The 20,086-nt window shown below is 52.5% G+C and overlaps 2 long non-coding RNA genes across 2 annotated transcripts in view; one reads left to right on the top strand and one right to left on the bottom strand.

Moving 5' to 3' along the window:
- The window catches only part of LOC120885535 (uncharacterized), an 8,152-nt gene extending 6,429 nt beyond the window's left edge, over window positions 1-1,723 (bottom strand). The window contains exons 1-2 of the long non-coding RNA XR_005728205.2: window positions 1,316-1,723; window positions 1-1,183 (exon numbers count right to left, since the gene is read on the bottom strand). The exon at window positions 1-1,183 is cut by the window's left edge and continues 1,402 nt beyond it. This is a non-coding gene — a long non-coding RNA (uncharacterized LOC120885535). The remainder of the gene's footprint in view (window positions 1,184-1,315) is intronic.
- Window positions 1,075-20,086, top strand: part of LOC120885555 (uncharacterized) — a 40,546-nt gene continuing 21,534 nt past the window's right edge. The window contains exon 1 of the long non-coding RNA XR_013434316.1: window positions 1,075-2,598. This is a non-coding gene — a long non-coding RNA (uncharacterized LOC120885555). The remainder of the gene's footprint in view (window positions 2,599-20,086) is intronic.

Below are 20,086 nucleotides of genomic sequence, written 5' to 3' on the forward strand. Positions count from 1 at the left end.
GGCACTGCAACTTCAGACCCCAGCTGCCCACCCAAAGAGGCCAAAGTGCACTTAAATGTACGAGGATTGTATTCTAAAGACCTCTGGAGAGAGTTGAGAGGTTAGAATAAACTCCACTGCTCACTAAGAAGCATTGAGCTCTCCCGAGGCACCAGGTTCTTCCTGCTAAGCGCTTTGTCTGCATTTCAGCCCTGACTCTCACTCTGGCCCCGTGAGGTGGGAGCCACTCAGCTCTGTTTTCAGGAAGAGGAAACCAAGACGCCGAGGATTTCACGGCTCTGCCGGAGCCACACAGCTGGTGCACGGGCGAGCCAGGCTGGGATCCGAGGGCCAGCTCCTCTGCTCCTGCTTGTTGGTATTTCTCCCTACACTTTTGTAGCTTCAGGAGACAATCTGGATGTGGATGTGGCCAAGATTGAGCCTGGGGACAATGTGGCACGCAACTCAGATGGGGAGAAGCCTGGCTTGGCCACAGTGGTTCCCAGGGCAGTCCACTGAGTGTGAGTGCTGGTGGCCAAGAGAAGGCCACAGCTAGGAGAGCCAGGGACAGGACCGTCTTTCTTGGGGACAGTCTAGTGAACTCGTCCTCCTGCGGATCGGGGCCCAGGCACCCTGCTTCCTTGTGAGCCACTAGCCCCCTCCCCTCTCTGCGATTTGGTTTCCTCCTGGGAAAAATGGGAATGCTAATTCCTGGCCACCACGAGGCCATCACTGGGTCCCACTCTGCCAAGCCGGGGTCCACTGTGCGTTTTGGCAATGTACGTGCATCACTCGGGCCACACGCTGCACAGCACTCCGAGGACCGTGGGATGACGAGCAGGACTCCTCCCCATCACCTCACTGAAGGGGCCTGAGGAATCCTTGCCATCTCGAGTGGACGGACGTTGTACTGTGTCACCAGGAAAACCCTGCCGACGAGATGGAAAACTCTTCTTGCAAGTAGGAGTACTCTCAGTGTCCTGAATGCTGGTCCACCATCACCCTTTGGAGGCGCAGATGTTGGGTGAGATGTCAAAGGTCACTCCTTTGGTCTGTAAGTGAGCCCAGGTCTGTCTGAGGACCCCAGTTGGCTCACTGCCCCACGTGATCGCTCAGGACTCTGAACATGGACATTTGATGTGTGCAGGTCCAGCTCCTTGACCCTCAGAGCATCCAGCACAGCACCGGGCTAGGCCCACAGCCACTGCAGGGAGGATCTTGTTAAACTGCATTGAAGAAAGAAAGTCCCCAGCCTGCCCATTGTTCCTGTGCTCTCTCCCCACACCCAGGACTGGGGCCCACCCGAGAAGCCAGCTGTCAGGTTCCCTTGGCTCACCTGAATTACACACTCGTCACTAGCTGCCAGGATGATGGCTCCCTGGGAATCCTGGTCCTCATAGCTGCCGAGTCTTTATAATGCACGGAAAAGCATCTCGCAGCCCGGCCCCTGCAGATGGCTCCTTTCCATCTCTGCCTGCCAACGGGCCGACTGTATGGTTGATTAGGGTAATGAGGCTTATGCAGGCTTCCTCTGTCCCTCCCCAGCTCCTTGGCTCTGAATGTTAGCCCACTGTCTATCAATACTGTCTGGCACCAGAAGAAAGCCCCTCTCCCTTCCTGCACCCAGCATCTGGTTGCCTGGAAACCAGGACAGAAGCCTAGAGCATCTTGGGTTTCTTTTTAATTTCCCTGCCAGGTCCCGAAAGCAAGCAGTGTTTGTTTTAAGCAGAACCTTTGTGTGTGGCAGGCTTGCCTTAACCTTGACTGGAATGATTTCATCAACCTGCGTCAATGTGATGCAGAGAGACAGGGACAGACACTCTGGGCTTAGTGTCATTGGGTTATCGATATGCAAAGTCATTATTAATAGTGAAGGCTGAAGATGGATTGTCTCAGTGGGAGCCAGGACTAGGATCAACGTGAGCGTGTGTGTGTGCGTGAGTGTGCACATGTGTTAAAATTGGCAGCCTGGTGAACTGCAGCTTGCCGTGGCCACGTGCAGAAGGGAAGAGAGATTTTCCTTTTTTTTCTGGCAGAACAAAAGCTTGTCTTGAAAATAAATGTCCTTCTGACTTTGCTTGACAAACGCTACACAATTCAGGGTAAAGGTGCCAAGACTCTGCTTGGCTGGTGCCCAGCTGTGCTTCGGCAGGAAGGTGGGTGATCTTCAGACAAGCCACATGAACAGTCATGGATAGAAGGAGCCCCGCCCTGTGCTTTGGATGAACACTGAGAGGGACAGAAAGCCCTTAGGACCAGGACTGGCACTCACGGCCTCTGACGTGTCCTGGCTTACACCACCTGGATGCTGCATGCGCCCAAGGCTGAGAGGCATTGCATTTGTGGTACCTGGGGTTGGATTCTCTCTTGCCAAGATGGCCCTGTGTTCCCCAAATATGACATCTTTTGGAGAATCCACCAAATCGGGCTCTACTGGGGAAGCTACTCCCCAGGGATGGTGAGCCCTACCTCTTGCCTCTTGCTGCACCTCTGCTCCACAAGTGTTCCCCGATTTTACCAATGAGAATGGAGAGGCCCAGAGTGGTCAAGCATCTTGCCTGAGTTACACAGTTAGTGAGCAGTTGAACTGAAACTTGAACTTCATCGCTTACTTTCTGAGTAAGTACTTTATCTGACTTCCTTCCTGCCTCTAAAGATACTTCAAGGAGATATGGACTCCTAGGGCTGCAGTCTCTTAGAAAATTCTTATCATTCAGTAAATTGGAATTCAGCTAATAATAGATAGGTATGGAGCATGTCTAAAAAGATCAAGTTGCTCTGACTTCTTGGTGGCTTTTTAAGAAGTGCTTTGATGTGCTTTTTAATGAGGGTGTGAAGTGTGGAATCCTCTTACTGTGTCAGAGAGCCCGCGCTGCCAAGTTCCGTTACTCTCCTGCATTCTGTCTCCCTCTTCCCGGGACTTGGGGGGGGGGTGTCTTTTCCTCAACAGTGTTTTTTCTCCTTGCTTGCAGAATATTTTAGAGACAAAGCAATCTTAAAGAGGAATTCATATGTTTTCCTTTAAAAATGGGGCTAGAGCGAGCAGCAGATGCTCAGCCTAGTAGCCCGCGCCCTGGGCTTGGGTGCTAACTCTGCCGTTGGCTTGACTGTATGGCTCAGGGCACGGTGACGACCTCTGTAAGCCTCAGTTTCTGATCTGTGAAATGGGGATGGAAAAAAATTAGCAGGCAAAGTGCGGAGTCAGCACCTAACAAACACAGACTCCATCGGGGTGGGCACATTGTAGCCTGTGACCACCTCACAGCTGTGGGTGAAGTGAGGCAGGGTGAACAGCTCGACGTTCTTTAACCCCGGGCAGGTGCTTTCCTGGTACAAAGAGAGGCTTTCCCACCATCCTTTTCCTGTGCTTCCTACATGTAACATTTTAAAATCTTCCAAACAGTACTAGTCTGTCGGGAAAGCATCTACAGACCTGTATTCTTAGAGCAGAAAGATGTTGTAGGCGGAAGGCGATTCCTACTCCTTGCTTGAAAACACCATCCTCTCAATTTTGGTGAAAGCATTTGAAACGATGGCCTTAAAGAACAAGAAAAGAGCGTCGACCCCAGGCCCTTTCTGCTCTGCTGCTTGCTGAAAGGCAACCTGCAAAGAGGTGAATAGGAACAGGAAAGCCGTAACCCCTAAGGATGGGTTCTTCTTACATTTGTGCACAAACCAGCCTTCTTGTCTTCAGCCATGTTCCTCTTTGGAGCTCTGCTCATTCCTTTGCGACACTGGATGGGCCCCGTGTGAGGCATCAAGGGATACAACACGTATGAGAAGCAGACCCCCTTCTGAGGGCCCACGCCTGAGCCACATCACCTGGACCGGCTTTCCGCGGCCTCACACAGCAGGGACTAGGGTGGGATCTCATCTTCATGCTTTGGGCCAGGACAGCATCCCAAGGCTGATCTCTGCCTTCCTCTGCCAGACCCCCGGCACCCAGCGAGACCCCACTGTACCCATGATCCATAGCACCCGGGCCACTCTGAGGCTCACTGCCTTCCCAGAGAGAAAGAAGCCTTTTCCTTATCAACCCAGCTCAGCAATCTGCCAAGAGGATGACTTGATGTGTTCCTTCTCAGGAGATGACTTTGCATCTTCCCGCAAGCTCCCTCGCACCTCCCAGGCCAGTGGAGACACCTGAGGGATCGGGTTTAGTGGTGTGGCTCTTCGGTGCCCAGGCCTTCCGTCTGGGTTCCTAATTCTAAACCTATGGTTCACTTCAAATCCTGCCATCCAGCCGCCGGCTGCGTGGCTCCCGCCAGCCTTCAGCACCGCCTCACGCCCAGCACGGTTCACGCACCGACTTATTTTTCTTCGACTGGGAGCAGTTGTGCTGGCTGCTAGGTGGGGAAGGAGCTTTGGATGAGCTAATGAGGGCGACAGCTGTGGTTTGCTGAGTGCCCCGCGACACAGAAGGATGACGAAATCTCAGAAAGGTGAAGGCAAGTCGAAGCTCAGGTTCCTGTGATTTTCCCCATCACAGTACATGCCTGAGGGGGACAGGAGGGGACCCGGGGTCTGCTCCAGCCCCTAGCGGTCACGACCCAGGCAGTGGCTTTCCAGCATCTGCATTTGATCCTCCCAAGAACCTCACGTGGAAGGTCCTCACCTCAACCCGAGAAGGAACCCAGAACCACGTGCCCATGCCACCGGGCAGCGGAGCGGGCTAGCCCTGCCAGGGAGCCGAGCCTCGACTGGACGGCGCTGACGCTCTCCGTGGCTCTGGCAAGTCCCTGGACCGCTGGGAGGGGGAGGGGCTTCTCATCTGACAAATGAAGCTGTTGGCCTGGAAAATTGCTGCGGAGCCTCCCAGGGTGACTACATGCACCCCCCGCCCCCGGGAGGGATCACGGAGCGCAGCCCGCCTGGCCAGCCTCCCATCTGACGCCCGGGCTTTATTTACCCTTGGCGTCTCTGGCAACTTAGCAGCTTGACCATATGGGCTGCCCCACCAAGGGACCGGCTCAGTGACAGGCTGGGGAGCCGAGGTCCTGGTGTCCCCAACGGAGAGAATTAGCTCTTGGCCACCGCGGCCTGGCAGTTTGCTCTGTTTGCCGGCCTGCTGGAGGGCTGCAGTCCTGGGGCGGACCCCGAAGGGCACCCACCAGCAGCTGCTCTCAGCCCGCCCCACACTGGCTGCCTGGGCCGCTTTTATTGCTTCATTATCTCTCCCGGCAGAGAGCGTGAGGCTGCGGCTTTGGCTACAATCTGTTGACTCCCCAGGCCCTGGGGCCCAGCCCCTGCTGAATCCAGCCAATTGTGCGGCTGCTTCCCTTCATAACCACCATATTATTGCACACCCCCTGGGCTCACGGATGACAGATCCCCTCCTCTCCTTTGTCCTTGGTTTATCGGCAGCACTGCTCGGCTGCTGTGGGAGTGTTGGGAAGGATTTGGTGAATTCAAGTGCCCGGTGCTCATGCTCATGGCTTGGCTTCTTCTGTTGCTGGTGATGTGCAGGAGGAGATGCTGTGGGAGCTGAAGGCTGGCAACTTTAATCTGCAGGCCCCTTTAGGTGGCACTTAACAGATTGCTTTCAGGCACGTGTGAGCGATACCAGGTTCCAACTAAGGAAGTGGCCCTGGACTGCGCATCCGTAGAGCTGCCTTCTCTGCTGCAGCCCCTTTACAGAGTGATGGCAACACTGGTCTTCCTGCACTGGGTTAGAGGGCTACTTCTTTAATCCCGAGTCCTCAGGGAAGGCATGGAAAAACTACCGGAAATGTGTTCCAAAGTCTTGGGATTGTACCCAGGCTTCTGCTTTTAAGTCTGAAAACATGGGGAAAATGGCTTTTCTTGCTGGGCGCGGAGGAGGAGCTGTGTCTCATGATGCGGCTACAGAAGGACAGAATGAGAGGAAAGCAAGAGAGGGAAAGACGTCCTTGGGAGGGCCTCTGGGCTAAAGAGGCACCCACACGAGATGTTAGGTGGCCCACTTTTCTTGCAGGGTGAGGTGGCTCCTGCCTCCCACAGGGTGCACGGCTCACCCCAGAGGCCCTGGGCCGGGCTGGGGCGCGTTTGCTCTGGGCCAACTCCAGCACCAGGACTGAGTATGGAAACGGCACAGGTCATTGCAGCTGCATTATCACCCCGGGCGAACCTGATCCTGCAGCAACCTGATGGCTGGAACCTTCCCTCCCACCATCCAGAGGCTCAGCACCCGGGCCCCTCGGGCGGGCGGGCGGGGCCAGGTTTAAGAGGGTGAGGAGCTGAGCACCGTTGGCTTCCTGGCTGTGGATCTGGGCAGGGCTTCTCCCGGCCACGGTTCTCGGAAACCTAGAAGTTGCCAGCCCTAAGCTTCTGCGTGTGGCTGGACCTGGAGGGCAGCAAGGAGGGGCAGTGGGCAGGCAGTGTCTCCCAGGTGCTGCATCAAGCACTGCCTCTGGCAGGGCACAAGGGCCACTCCTGTTGAATGAGTCCCTGCGCCTCCAGGAAGATCCCAAGGCCCGGGAGCAGCGCCGAAGCCGGAGTGGTGGGGAGGGTGGCGGGTGTGCTGGGGCGGGAGGGGATGGGATGATGAAGACCCCGGGAGGAGCACCTCGGCCCAGCCGTGTGGGGGGGAGAAGCCGGCCACGGGCCAGCGCCAGGAAACCCTACTCGGAAGGACAGTGCCCGAGAACGGAAAGATACACTGTGAGACGGTTCCCTCACCTTGCTGTCCAAACAACAGGCACATCCCCCATTTGGGAAGTGTCCAGAGGAAAGGACAAGGTCTTCCTGTGTGAAGACAAGGCAGAGTACGTTCCCACCTTCGAGAAAGAGTATGGCGGACCTTCTCCCTTCTCCTAGCACGTACGAAGCGCTTTCCTAGGCCAGTTCTGGGGGGAAAAGGGTGAAAGGACACAGTCTCGTCATCAAGGAGTGAGCAGACCGTCAAACACCACCACGGTCCTTGCTAGGGTGGAGTTTTGTTGAGGCACAGAAGGAGGAAAGGAGAACGAGGGTCAGAGTGGATCCAGGGGAGAGTGCGTCATGGGCATGGGAAGAAAGCTGGATGGTCACGTGAGATGGAGTTACCGAGACAATCCTGGCTAATAGCGATGGATTTACTAAGCGCCAGTCACCGTGCTGGACAGCATAGCACAGAATAATGTAATAGGATTCACGGGGTCACACAGGGCACAGCCAAGATGTGAACCAAGACTTCTGTGCCCACAAAGCCTGCCCCGTGGCCTGGGTCTGAGGTTGGTCCCCTGGAAGGCGAAGGGGGCTGGCATTGTGACGATCTGGGGACATAAATGACCTCCCCAGCAGACCTCACGTCCTCACTGCTGGGGGGAGGGCCATCTTCTCTCTTCTCTCCCAGGTGGTGGAGGGTGGCCTGGATTTGGGGGTGGGGGGTCCCGGCCAGGCCGCGCTTCCCCCCCACACTGAGTCTTGGACTCTGGAACATTTTGCTCCTGGCTCTTCCAGGGAGTCAGAAAGTGGAGGAGACGAAGCTGTTAGAAAATGAAAAGTGACGGGCGGGAGCCTTTCCTCGTGGGCTGGGGCCCAGGACGAGTGCCAGTCTTCGCTTAGACGCAGATCCTGGTCGGTTCTGTTCTCAGTTTATTCCCACGGATCTGCCCAAGTGCAGTCGAAGTTAATGGAGAGAGCCAAGGAGGAGCAGGACCCAGGGCCAACGCTAATGGGTGAAGCCCGTGGGTATTCAGCCTGCGGCTCCCGCGTGGCCTGAGCCCGCACTCTTGGTGTCTAGAACATTCCATCCTTAGAGGGAAGCCCATGGCTGGGGCAGGAGGCCCATCCCAAGGGATCCACTGGGTGAGTGGGGCTGGTCCTTCCTGGTCAGGCCTCTGGAAGATTCTGCCTATGACCCACCCACTCATGGACTTCGTCATGAGTCACTCAGTGTGTGCAAGAGAATTTGGAAATGGTGTCCAAAGTTGAAGGGAGGGTGATATCTGCATAAACCGTCTCTCCAGTTGATCTATACTTGAACAGACCTGAGGCCAGGCTGGTTTCTGACTCCGTGGTATTGCAGGAGAGGTGGACAGAGAGGGATCGGAGCATGCACACTCAGAATCCCACCACAGGCCCTTTGCATCTCACCTGGGCTCCTTACAGCACCCTCATTCCCACACCCTCTCCTAATGCTCCCTCCATCTACACCATCTGCAGCGTGGGCAATGCAAGGCTCTGAGTGCCCCTGTGCTGGCCAGCTCAAAGCCTCCAGGGCACTCCTGCTGCAGGACAAAGTCCAAGATCTCCATGTGGCCTCTGAGTCCTCAGGGGACCGGCCCCTGCCTGGCACTCAGTCACGGCTGTCTGCCACCTGCCTCCCACCTCACCCTCCTTCCCTCAAAGCTCAGCTGCTTGACCTTCCTGTCTCTGCCCTGCTGACCCCACGCAGACCCCTGCAGCCTTCCCTACTTGGCTTCCAATGACCCCTTCCCCAAGAAGCCACTGCCCCCTGTCCCTCTCTGTCCCCCGCTGGGTGACCTCTGTGTCTGTGCCCTGCCATGCCCCTGGAACATACTGTGCACCTGTATCACCACTCAGCGCTGTGGATGGGGGAGGGAGGGAAGGGAGGAAGGTCACAGGAGATCAAGGTCACCTGCTCTGGTCCCCACTCACGAGGACAACCCTGATAAAGAGGGGCAGATCATGGCGTCCCAGGGCCGCTGTCCACACTGACGCCCTCACACAGGGCCAAGGCCTGCCTGGGCCGCCCATCCCCCACTTCTGGGACTTGCTGTCCTCTGTCCTCACTCTGCCCCCCGCTCTGGCCTCCTCCCTGAGCCAACCACCACTCTCCCTGGGGTGACACTCTTCCCAAGGGCCCCAAAATTGGCTCTTAAGGGCCAAAAATACCTTTTAAAATTCATAAAGTACGGACTACACACAGGCTTAAATATAAATCTGTGGTTTAAAATGTCATGGGCGGAGCCAGGCACAGTGGTGCTCGCCAGTGATCCCAGCAACTTGGGAGGCAGAGGCAGGAGGATCATGAGTTCAAAGCCAGCCTCAGCAACAGGGAGGCACTAAGCAACTCAGTGAGATTCTGTCTCTAAATAAAACATAAAATAGGGCTGGGGATGTGGCCTAGTGGTTAAGTGCCCCTGGGTTTAATCCCTGGTACCAAAAATAAATAAATAAAATAAAATGTCATGGGAGGATCAATTAGTTAAAAAAATAGATACACATGTGTATAAATAGAAATATCTATGAATATGATGATTGTGTGTGTGTGTGTGTGTGTGTGTGTGTGTGTGTGTGTGTGTGTCTCCGAAGTGATTCTTTAGGAGGGCAATAGAAAAAAAAGATTGAGAAATATTGCCTGGATGCCTCTGGGAACAATGGACCCCAGGCCCTTGGTACCTGCTGCTTTCTTGCTTGGAGCTTTCTTTGCCCAGATTCCTGCCTGGCTTCTCCTCACCTGCTCCCCTCCTCCTTCAGTTGGTGCTCAGAGCTGGCCATCCTCTCTGGACGGCAGCCTCCCACACTTCTAGCTGCTCTTTGGTGCTTTATTATCTTTTCCCCTAGCCCCAGCCTACGGTGCAGCCTCCCTTTTTGGCTTGCTTTGCTCATTTTCCACCTTCTGTCTCTCCCTGCCGCATCTTTCGGATCTGGGATGGGCTCTGGAGCACACAGGTGCTCACTGAACAATTGTCAGCAGGTGCTTAGAATGAGCGCGTGCGCGGAGGTTCTCAGTGACCAGTGACCAGCAGGCTGGGGCCTGGCTCCTTTCCTGGCAGGACCTTCCCTGTCCTCTCTGTGCCACCTGAGGTTGTAAGCTCCGTGGCTGACTCCGTGGCTCCGAAAGCTAAGAATGACCCGATGATTCCTGTGGCTGGAGGTGTCACCTGCTGTTCCGAGTGCCACCAGCCCTGCGTGTGGGTCTGCTTTGGATGGGGCGGCAAGGAACCTCATTCAGAAGGAGCACGGAGACCCCGTTCCTGGCCGTCCCCCTCTGCGGCTCCCCAAAGCCCCAGCAGAAGCTGCAGAACCAGGGACGGCGGCCACAGGCAGGATGACCCTCTGTCCAGCTGGCAAGTCTACGTGTTCCTTAAGCTCCACCCCCTCACAGGCCAGCCCCTGTCCCTGTGCACACCTGGTCACCGCTCAGCACCAGGGATTCAGGGAGAGCTGGACACTCTTGTCTTCCTGTTGAGCCGAGTGCTTTCTGACCATCTCTCCGGGAAAACTTCATGGGAAAATGTCACCCACGTTGTCATCATTTTTTTAATGAGAAAAGTCCCCAGGCGGTGCATTAGCTAATCAACGTCTGCACAGCTCCAGGCCAGGTGGCTCACCGGTTGAACAGCTACCTGACCGTCATTCAGCAAAATCACACAGTTTCATTTCTACAACATGCTGAATTATTTATCTCCATTTAAACCTGAGCAGTCACGGTTCATTACCACGTGAGTCTCCTAAGGACAGGGTGCCACGTGCCCTGAGATGAAACCCCGGGCTGACCTGGCCCAGCCAGTGTGGATGTGCCCGTACCAGGTACCAGCACCACCTAGACCTGCCAGACCTTAGCTCTGCTCCTTGTCACCTGTCGGGGATTGTCTCAGGCCTAAATCACCTTCTAAAGCTCCTGTTGAATCCCTCTGGCCCAGAGGCACTTCTGTTTTCTTCTCTTTTTCTGAGATTTACCTTCTCCCCCGCCCACCCTGCTCTTCTGCCTCTCTGTTAACTGAGCTTATTATTAAAAAATTAAATGACAAGTTGGTGGACATTTATTGCAAGAGATTTGAAAAATAATGTAAAAAATTCTACCACTAGTCACACACACACACACACACACACACACACACACACACACACACACACTTTAAACTTTTTTTTCCCAGACTCAGGATTGAACCCAGGACCCAGGGGTAGCTCACCACTGAGCTGTTTCCAGCTCTTTTTACTTTTTACTTTGAGACAGGTTTTCTCACTTAATGTTGGTGACAGACCCCCTCCCCATTCTGGAGTCTTCTTCCAGGGCCCACTTTGGCTGGATGCTTAGCATCCTCTCTGAGTGACCAGCTTCAAGCCATCAAACCCATCCTGGGTTCCTGAGCCTTTAGGTAACCCTCCGTACCCTTGTTATTGGTATAACTAATGCTCCAAGGGAAAATCCAACAAAATCGATCTCTGGGCAAGCTCGAGCTCTTTCTTAGTACAGATTCCTAGAGGTGGGGTCGTGGGCCATAAACCCTGAGCACTCTTCTCTCTCCTGGGGTCTTCAGTTCTTGGGAGTCCGCGGCACCTGCTCTCCCTGTGGCGGGGGAATTCCTCTTGGGTCCAGGGAACATTTCTGTGGCTCTTCTTCTCCTTCACGGTGGCTTCTGGCCTGGGCCCTCCAGATCCCCTTTTCTTCTTCTTCAGGGAAGAAGCCAGGGAGCAGCTGTGCATCTGTAAACCACATTCCCGCCCCCTCGCACCTAGGGGCCAGCAGGCTTCAGACTCCACTGGAAAATCCTGGCACCGCCAAGTCCCGGCTGGAGTTGCCATGGTGACAGACAAGGACGACCACCTCCTCCTCACCTCCCACCCCGCATCTTCAGAAGACTCTGGCTGCTTCCTTGGCCGACGGCTTGATCCCATCCCGTGGTGGGGGTCTCCTACGCTAGCGGCCAGCAAGACTTCACGGAGCTCATGAACCGGCCCCGTGTGTTCTTTTCTGTCTTCCTCTTGCTTCTCCTCTGCTTCCAACATATCCCCAAAATCCTAGATTCCGGAAGTCAACCTAAGCCTGTGCCGGGGCCGTGCACAAAGCAGGGGTCTTAGAAGTGAGAACATAAACCCAAAGGAAGGGACCCTGTGACCCAAGCAGGGAATCTGATCCTGCCTGGGTCCTGGAGAACAGGGGACAAAAGCACACACGGCTCCAGGTGGCCAGGCCTGAGAATGGCCCTGCCCCACGAGGTGCGTACTCAGGTATCTGCAGATGCAGAGACGGGGCTTGGGTCTGCCTGCCGGGGGCTTAGCAAGAGGGAAAGGAGATCCATGATGCAAACGTGGCAGGACCATGATCCTGCTGCACCTGTGACGGCTCAGGACTGGGCTCTTCCTTCGCATTAACTGGTCTCACACAAAGCTCCTGCTCTTCCTTTGTTTCTGACATGATTGCTCCTTGAATGAGTCCTTGAAAGGGTCCGCGGTCACACCTCCACCACTCTGGGCGCTGATCCCCTGGGGGCCTCATCCAGGCTTGGTCCCCATGCCCCAGGGTTCCCGTCCTGAAGCTGCAGGGAGACCCTCCTCAATGCCAGTCAGTGGGACAAAAGCCAAGGACCCCGATGGCTCCTCCAGGGGCCTGGACACATCAGCCCTCCATTAGCTCTGTCCTTGGCACCCCCACCCCTTCTGTGATTAACACTCAAAACTGTGCGATTCACACAGTCAAGACTCGCACGGCAGTTGACCCGCAGGGCCCTCCCCCGCCCTCCTTTGTTCTGGGTTGCTGGGCGCTCTCTTGCTTGTGAGTACAATATTGGCTTTTATTTGTTTTATTTGCCCTTGCATTTGAAGAGTCTGGGCAGCACCCAGGATGCTGGGGCTGGGACTTTTCTGAGGGTGAAATGCTCTCTGGAGGGATGTGTTCGTGTTGTGCCTTAGACACAGGCTCTTCCCACACAAGGCCAAGGCCCTGGGCTGGTGCTCAGGTCTCTGCACAAAGCAGTCACCATGGAACTCCCACGGGATGTCAGACCGCCACGCCACGCACTGCCCTCCGAGGTGCACACGCTGAGGTTGCCTTCGTGGGATTAAGGTTGACCACAGTCACGTGACCAAGGAAAGGCAACAGAGCCCAAGTCGGCCTCAGGAGTCCTGGTTGTTGCCCACCGACGTCCCTCCCAGGGATGACCACCACGTGGATTGGAGTGTTTGGCATGGCCCCGGCCTGTGCAGGACACACAGCTTCCTAGAAGTGATTCTACGCCCCGTGGGGAAGTGCAGGGTGGGTACAGGACAGCAGGCCCAGCTTCCTGCCTGTGAGACTCAGAAAGGCCTGCAGAGGGTCTCTTCAGGAGAACGCTCAGGCAATGGTTAGACTCCATGTTGCATGTTGTAAACACATTCGTTTAAGACAGAGACCATCAGCGAGGCTCAGACCGAGGTCCAGGCAAGCACCAGGTAGCATCTGATACTCTGAGAGATCGGGGAGGTGTGGATCTTGGAGAAGGAAGATGTGCTGGGTGTGGGAAACAGGGAAAGGATTAGGCTGAGACTTCTACATGCCTGCAGGCATGGTGACTGTGTCCTTTAGGAATCTTCTGGATGCAAGTGATACGACATCCAACCCACATTAGTTGAAGAATTTATGTAATTAAGTTCAGGCACAGCTTGATCTAGGAGCTCAAACAACATGGTTATCTCCCGGCTCCTTCTTCCTCCTTCATATGAACTGTCTTCTAAAGAAGTCCCAGGATTACCGAAGATAAAAACAAGCTGGGGTTCTGTGCCTATCCCTGAGGCGATAGCTGTCACCAGAGATTGGAACTGTGTTAATTGACCTGAGTCACCTGCTCAGAAAGAAGAGGAGTAGTTGTCATTCCAAGGAGATTTGGAGCTCTGTTAGTGGAAGGGGGATGTGCTGGCATCCAAGGGACACTCGGCACAGTGAGCTCTGGCTCCTCCTGCCAAAGCCACAGTAAAGAGAGTGGGTGGGGCAGGATCCTCAGTGCACTCTGGGTCGCCCGTGGTGCTCCAGGAGTTCCGGGAGGGTGGCTTAGGAGGGCCACACCTGCTTCTGCCCAGGTGCCTGGTGCCTTCTGAAGAGAGGAGGTGGCCTACTGCACAAATCCAAGCCTGGGGGCTTGTGATGACTAGCCTGTTCCTGGTGGGAGGTGACTACTCCTGCAGAGATGCAGAGACCCCCAGGAGGGGGCATTGGGAGCTTCCACCTGGGCTAGGGAGTGAATCTGGGTCCCTGCCATTGGCCATGGCTGAGGGAGCACACTCTGAGGGTGGGAGACCTGCCCTGGAGGCACCAGAGGCCCAAGCCCAGCCCAAGGAGAGTCTCTGGCCTCTGTGGGTTAGACCCTCAGGGTGGCTGAGCACCGGGAGTCCTGCTCCTGAGTGGTCCAGCACTCTCCCAGCCTCGCCTGCGGGTCTCCTTTAGTCCAGCAGTGACATTCGGGGCAGGGTGTTACTGCTGCACTTAGATGTCCTGAAACACCGTGAGGAACTCTGGTTTCCTCCTTTTCTGTGTCCCCCAAGGCCCAGATGTTGCCTTCCACTGGGTGGAAATATGGGACTAAGAAGATGGGGGCAAGGAAGAGGAGCCGCAGGGTGTGGAGGAAAAGCAGGTGTGGGCTGGAGATTCCCCTGGCTCCTGGGCAGCGGTGCAGAGTGCAGGTGCTGATTTTAATGCCCAGCTTGACGAGGAAGCAGCTCTGGCCTCGTGTGGGGCCAGGGCAGAGGTGCAAGCTGTTTGAGCAGTGATACCTTTCATTTTATTTACACATTTTAGACAGAAACATCTCCCGGTGTTTTACACAGTTCTGTGCCTCCTAAGGCTTGGGATGTGAGAGAATGACTCATCTTCTTGTCTTGAAGTTGTCATTGTGTGCTTCAGCCATGACAACACCTTCTGGAATGCACAGTCACAAGTCCAACAACTCCAGGCTGGGCACATTGCATGTGTGTGTGTGTGTGTGTGCACGTGTGCAGTATTTAAGAAAATAACCAGGAATACTCAAAACCTACAAATAGGAAGGAACTTCCTCAACCTGATAAAGGATCTGAATGTTTTCCTAAAATTCACAGGCTGTGGGCTGTGTTTTTGGCTCAGTGGCAGAGCGTTTGCCTAGCACGTGTGAGGCACTGGGTTCAGTTCTCAGCACCACATATAAAAATATTAAATATCGGTCCATCAACAACTAAAAAATATATATATTAAAAAAAAAAAACTCTGACATGCCACAACCCTAAACCCTAAGGTGATGCTATTTAGAGGCAGGGCCTTTGGTAAATTATTAGGCATGAATGGGATTCAGTGTCCCTGGTAAAGACAGCCGTTTGCTTTTCTACCATGTGAGGACAGAGCAAAAAGACGGTCATCCATTAGCCAGGGAGTGGGTTCCTCACCAGCCCCTGACTCTGCCGGCATGTTGATCTTGGACTTTTCAGTCTCCACATCTGTGAAAGATAAATTTCTGTTGTTTACAACCCACATATTTGTGGCATTTTGTTCTAACAACCCAAACAGATTAGGACAAAGGATATCTATAAAATGTCTGCAGCTCTGCAGCTCACAATATGGGAAAAGAGTGGATGCTCTTCTCATAAGACCAGTTACAGAAAAAAGGGTGTCACTCTGTGAAGGGCTGTACTGGAGATTCTGTCCACAGAAGTTGCCATGTAATAAGTAAATAAAAAGCATCCTGGGCTGGGCTTGTATTCAGCGGTAGAGCGCTTGCCTAGCATGTGTGAGGCCCTGGGTTTGATCTTCAGCACCACATAAAGACAAGTAAATAAAATAAAGATATTGTATATTTCTACAACAACAGAAAAAGGCATTTTTAAAAAAGCATCCTGATTAGAAAGGAAAACACAAAAGTATCTTTTTTTTGCAATGATATAATCTTGTCATACAGAAACCCTAAGAAATTCATTAAAGAAAATTAGAACAAGCAAGTTCAGTAAAGTTGCAGAATATAAAATTAATATATAAAATCAATCATTTATCTATATACTAGCAATGAACAATCTGAAAATTAGAATCATTCCACTTATAATAACATCGAAAATAATAAAAGACTTAGAAATAAATTTAACCAAAGTAGTGGGAGATTTACACACCAAAAACTATAAAACATTGTTGAAGAATTAAAGGAGATTTCAATAAATAGAAAGACATACTATGTTCATGGATAGGAGGACATTATTATTCAGAAGGCAATAATTCCCAAAGTGATCTATGGATTCAATGCAATTTCTCTCAAAATTCCAACTTCCTTTTTTGGAGTACGTGTGAAAAAATGACAAGCATATTCTAAGATTTATATGGAAATGTAAGGGATGCAGAATAGCCAAATAATCTCAAAAATAAAATGTTGGAGTACTCAAGATTCCCAACTTTAAAACTCATTACAAAACTGTACTATTCAAGACAGTGTGGTACTGTCATAATGATAGATATAACTTAATGGAAGAGAATTGAGAGTCCCAAAATAAATTACATACAGCTGTAGTCAGGTGAATTTCAAGACAGATGCTAAGAATTTCCTATACAATGAGGAAACGAATAATCTTTTCAACAAATTGTACTGAAACAACTGTATATTCAGATGCAAACAAATGAAGCTGGACTCCTCTCCCACATAGCAAAATTATCATAGATCACAGACCTAGGGCTACACATATATAATTTTAGAAGTAAATCTTTGTGACCTCAGTTAGGCAAGGGTTCCTCATATATGACACATAAAGCACAAGCAACAAAAAAGAAAAAAATAGATAGCTGTACATCAAAAGGAAAATTTTTTGTGCATGAAAGGATATTATAAAGAATGTGAAAAGACAACACACAGAATGGGGGGAATGTCAATCACGTATCTGATAATTGACATATCTAAAACGTATAAAGAATTCTTACCACTCAACAACAGAAACACAAATGATTCAACCTAAAAATAGACTAAGATCTGAACAGACATTTCTCCCCAGAAATATACAAATAACCAGTAAGCTCGTGACAGGGTGCTCTACATTATCAGTCATGAGGGGAGCACTAGCCAAAACCATAATGAGATTCCACTTCATGCCCTAAGATGGCTGTAGTTAAAAAACAAACAGGCAGTTATAGGACTGAGGCGGTCTCAGAGGAATTGGAACCCTTATAGATTTCTACAGGAAATGCCATCTGGTGCAGCAACTTGGGAAATCAATCTGGCCGTGTCTCAAAAAGTTAACAATAGAGTTACCACCAGCAATTCCATGCCTAGGTAGATGCCCAAGATAATTGAAAATATATGACTACATAAAAAATGTATATACCTGGCCCTTCGTGTCAGCATTATATATAACAGCCAAATGTGGAAACAACCCAAATACGCATCAACTAATGAATGAATAAAAGGAACACGATTTATGCACGCCATGGAATATTATTCAACTTTAAACAGGAAGGAAGTACTGGTAACTGATATCCGTGGATGAATCTTGAAAACGTGTGCACTGAAAGAAGCCAGTCACATAAGGGCACGTGTTGCATGATCTTATGGATATGAAGGTAGAATGGGCACACTGCAAACCCAGCAGACAGTACCTTCCAATCTCCCTCCTTCCCGCCTGGCCTCTGTCTCCCTATTGCCATTGCCTCTCCTGAGGTCAATCCTGTCTCTCCAAGACTTATAAGGGTCCCTGAAGAGTGTCTTGTCCTCACAAGACACTTAGGTCCCACCCAGGCCTTCGGGGACAATTTCCCCATCTCACAGTCCTCACTGTAATCTCATCTGCAAAGTCCCTTTTGCCTTCTAAAGTAACAGCTGTAGGTTCAGGGATTGGAGCCTGAATATCTGTGGGTGCCATTGCTCAGGTGACCACGGTGGCAATGACACTCAGCTGCAAGACTCTGTGCTTCCACTGGGAACAGGGAGTGCCTCTCTATTTAGTTGCAACATTATGACCGGCCAGCGCTTCTTTTGGACTTCCCATGCCACGTGATTGTTCTGCCTTTTGCTTCCATGAGACATTGAGCTCTGTGAGGCAGGAGCTGGAGTCTTTCTGAACCCAATGGGGAAGGTTATAATTATGTCAGAGTTTGGTCTGGGACAAAGTCTCCTGGAAGCCAGGCTGCCTGAGGCAGGGACAGGTTGGCTGTGTCCCTGCAGAGTGGCTCCAGGCTGCTGTCCCTTGATCTCTGAGGATGGCTCCGGGCTGATCTTCCCTCTCCTCTTGGCTTTCTCCACCCACAGGTCTTGACAAGACTGCTCTGCCTGCCTCTGTGAGGCCCCTGCTCTGTGAGCTGGTAGCTTTGCATGCACCTGAGGATGGGGGAGCAGGTGGCGCAGGTGCGGGCAGTCAGGATGGACGAGCCATGGCCATGGCTGGAGACAGGGCCTCCGCACCGTCTCTCCTGCATCTTGGGAGCATGCATTACTATTTCTCCTTGACTCCTGAGCTGTTTTGTGGACTTACTCCCAAATTTCCTCACCCATTCCACATAGATGAGGCTGCTGGACAGCTGGGTTCTAAGTAGGTGAAGCATTCCAGAATTACTCCTCCTCAAAGCTCACCAAATGACCCAAGGCCTGCTCTTATGGTCAGCCTACTCTGACTATTAAGGCAATGTGTCTCCCTGTCCTCTTCATTATCGAGATCATTCTGAGCCGGTAATTAGATGTAAGAGAGGAAAGGAAGAGCTCGTTAGAATTTCTTGAACGCTTTGCTCGGAGTAAGACTGCATGGCCTTAGATTGCTGTGTGATCACCAAGAGGCTTTCATTATATTTCTCGGATACACTGATGGCTCCCAGTAACAAATGTCTGATTCTGAGGTTCTCACACTTACTATTCTCCCCCCAAACTCATAAACGCCTAACATGAGTGGGCCAGAGCATCTCTCCCAGGTGTCACATCCTCGTTCACCCCAGGTGCAAGCACCTACCACCAGGAGGCGTCCTCCTTGCTGAGGTTGGCAGGCGCCAGCTCCAATATGCTCCTGGGAGCAGCTTCCACAGGTCAGGTTCAGCGGGCACTGCATGCAGGGCCTCTCCTGGGAGCGGCCTCAGCATTCAGCCCTGGGGGGGTGAGGGAGGCAGAAGTGGGCGGGAGGCTGAACCGCAACCCAGCTGCAACAATGGCCTTGTCCAGTGCCGGGGAGCTCTGAGCTGGACTCTCAGCAGCGGAGACAAAGGGGCTGGGACCCTGCTTCTGCGCCATCCTGAGGCCCCAGGTGAGTCTGCTTTCTGGAGAAGGACAGAACACGGGAGCCAGCTGGGCAGAGGAGAGCCTCCTGAAGGCCACCTGGGCAGTGTGCCCCGTTGTGATCTCTCTCCAGACACAGACAGGGTAAGGGCAGGGGGAGGTAAAAGAGGGCATCTCTGTCTTTGTTTTATATAATTGCTCTAGAAATCATAATTTGGACCCTTCATGTACTATGCCCTGAACCCAGGTCTAGACACTAATAGATGGTGCCTGACTTGCCACGGCCCAGCATCGGAGTCTTCTACTTGAAGATGGGTGTCTGGGGACATGCGCCTGGTGTGACTTGAGGGGCGTCGGCACCATGTTTACTCCCCCAACACTGGTGCTGTGATGTCGTCTATTCACTCTATATCTTACAGACCTCCTAAGACAAGGCCTCAGCAATGCCCTTCTCAGGAATCAACACTGATAAAAACCAGCTTTCGTGTTTACTCATTTATCTGCCCTTCCAGGTGTTTCCACCCCCCCTGTGGCCGAACCCTTCCTTGCTGAGTCAGTATTTGAGCAAAGCAGCTGTGATCCAGATGTCCTTGATTCTATTTGGTTAAACTCAGTCTGGGCCTCAGAATTCAGGCACCTGGGCCTGTTTTCTAGTTCCTCCACGGCATCCTAACAACTCGGGGCAGGATGTGGTGTCAAGGAGAGAAGCTAGCTGCTCTGCAGGAGGGCTCCCCTCTCTCTGATGCTCAGCTCGGCAGGCCTTCTGTACCCTTCCATCCTTCAGTGGACTGTATGTTGTCCAAGTTTCTCTTGTTACCTGAGAACCAGCGTCTCCCATTCTCCTGCATCCTGACCAGAAGTAGAAGTCCTCTGCTGTTCACTGGGCCTTGGCTCTCCTTACCCCTTGTCTGAGTCTGGTTAAGAGTTGAGGAGGATCACGTTGGATTCTGAGGCCAAGAGGACCCCAGGGCCCCTGTCTGGGCTGCTCCACAGTCTCACTGCTGTTTGGAATGATCACCATGTTTCCCTTCACCCAAAAGGGAAATGTGGGTGCAGTTTGCAAAGCATACCTAGCTTGCAGATGAGGACACCTGGGTCTCACCTGTGGGCGCTGCGGCCATGTCACTGTGAGGTCTGGGGCTGGGTGCAACCCACTTGAACGTCCATTTTCTTGTTTTCTGAGTGAGAAATTCTAGTATAGCCCTTTTGGGAGGATTTAGCCATAACACTTCCAGATTTTGTTCAACTTTTGTGAGGAAGGGCACTTTGTGGTATCTAACTTCCAGAAG

The sequence above is a fragment of the Ictidomys tridecemlineatus genome, chromosome 1, assembly GCF_052094955.1.
Source record: "Ictidomys tridecemlineatus isolate mIctTri1 chromosome 1, mIctTri1.hap1, whole genome shotgun sequence".
Classification (NCBI taxonomy): Eukaryota; Metazoa; Chordata; class Mammalia; order Rodentia; family Sciuridae; genus Ictidomys; species Ictidomys tridecemlineatus.